Source organism: Oncorhynchus kisutch, linkage group LG4, assembly GCF_002021735.2.
Source record: "Oncorhynchus kisutch isolate 150728-3 linkage group LG4, Okis_V2, whole genome shotgun sequence".
NCBI lineage: Eukaryota > Metazoa > Chordata > Actinopteri > Salmoniformes > Salmonidae > Oncorhynchus > Oncorhynchus kisutch.
Window position 1 is genome coordinate 23,418,174 of NC_034177.2, and position 2,230 is coordinate 23,420,403.

A 2,230-nucleotide genomic window follows, 5' to 3' on the forward strand; every position below is an offset into this window, starting at 1 on the left:
AAGCCATAAGACTGCTGAACAATGAATCACATGGCTACCCAGACTATTTGCATTGACATCCATCCCCCTTGTTTTTACACTGCTGCTACTTGCTGTTTATCTATGCATAGTCACTTTACCCTTACCTACAAGTACAAATTACTTCGAATAACCTGTACCCCCACACAGACTCGGTACTGGTACCCCCTGTATATAGCCTCATTGTTATTTTGTGTTACTTTTTATTTTATTTTTTATTTTGTTTGTTTAGTAAATATTTTCTTAAGTCTATTTTCTTAAACCTGCATTGTTGGTTAAGGACTTGTAAGTACAGTGGGGGAAAAAAGTATTTAGTCAGCCACCAATTGTGCAAGTTCTCCCACTTAAAGATGAGAGAGGCCTGTAATTTTCATCATAGGTTCACTTCAACTATGACAGACAAAATTAGAAAAAAAATCCAGAAAATCACATTGTAGGATTTGTTATGAATTTATTTGCAAATTATGGTGGAAAATAAGTATTTGGTCAATAACAAAAGTTTATCTCAATACTTTGTTATATACCCTTTGTTGGCAATGACAGGGGTCAAACATTTTCTGTAAGTCTTCACAAGGCTTTCACACACTGTTGCTGGTATTTTGGCCCATTCTTCCGTGCAGATCTCCTCTAGAGCAGTGATGTGTTGGGGCTGTTGCTGGGCAACACAGACTTTAAACTCCCTCCAAAGATTTTCTATGGGGTTGAGATCTGGAGACTGGCTAGGCCACTCCAGGACTTTGAAATGATTCTTACGAAGCCACTCCTTCATTGCCAGGGCAGTGTGTTTGGGATCATTGTCATGCTGAAAGACCCAGCCACGTTTCATCTTCAATGCCCTTGCTGATGGAAGGAGGTTTTCACTCAAAATCTCACGATATATGGCCCCATTCATTCTTTCCTTTACATGGATCAGTCGTCCTGGTCCCTTTGCAGAAAAACAGCCCCAAAGCATGATGTTTCCACCCCCATGCTTCACAGTAGGTATGGTGTTCTTTGGATGCAACTCAGCATTCTTTGTCCTCCAAACACGACGAGTTGAGTTTTTACCAAAAAGTTATATTTTGGTTTCATCTGACCATATGACATTCTCCCAATCTTCTTCTGGATCATCCAAATGCTCTCTAGCAAACTTCAGATGGGCCTGGACATGTACTGGCTTAAGCAGGGGGACACGTCTGGCACTGCAGGATTTGAGTCTCTGGTGGCGTAGTGTGTTACTGATGGTAGGCTTTGTTACTTTGGTCCCAGCTCTCTGCAGGTCATTCACTAGGTCACCCCGTGTGGTTCTGGGATTTTTGCTCACCGTTCTTGTGATCATTTTGACCCCACGGGGTGAGATCTTGCGTGGAGCCCCAGATCGAGGGAGATTATCAGTGGTCTTGTATGTCTTCCATTTCCTAATAATTGCTCCCACAGTTGATTTCTTCAAACCAAGCTGCTTATCTATTGCAGATTCAGTCTTCCCAGCCTGGTGCAGGTCTACAATTTTGTTTCTGGTGTCCTTTGACAGCTCATTGGTCTTGGCCATAGTGGAGTTTGGAGTGTGACTGTTTGAGGTTGTGGACAGGTGTCTTTTATACTGATAACAAGTTCAAACAGGTGCCATTAATACAGGTATTGAGTGGAGGACAGAGGAGCCTCTTAAAGAAGAAGTTACAGGTCTGTGAGAGCCAGAAATCTTGCTTGTTTGTAGGTGACCAAATACTTATTTTCCACCATAATTTGCAAATAAATTAATTAAAAATCCTACAATGTGATTTGCTGGATTTTTTTCCTTCTCATTTTGTCTGTCATAGTTGAAGTGTACCTATGATGAAAATTACAGGCCTCTCTCATCTTTTTAAGTGGGAGAACTTGCACAATTGGTGGCTGACTAAATACCTTTTTGCCCCACTGTAAGTGTTTCACCTGTTGTATTTGGCGCATGTGACAAATAAAATTTTAAATATGATTTTAATCTATGCTGTTTCCATGTCACTTTAACAAAAAAATGCAATGTGACGACATTGAATCAACGTTTTTTTACCCAACTTTAAACTTAAATCCAATGACATGGTTTATATTTTTGTTGATTTGAAGTTGAAGTCACGTTAGTTGACAACTCTATAAAACTAGATGTTGAATGGATGTTTGTGCCCAGTGGGTTTGTCCAGACAAGTAGTCAATGTGAAGCACGTCCTGCTGTGTATTTAAAAATCAGTTACAAAGAGGA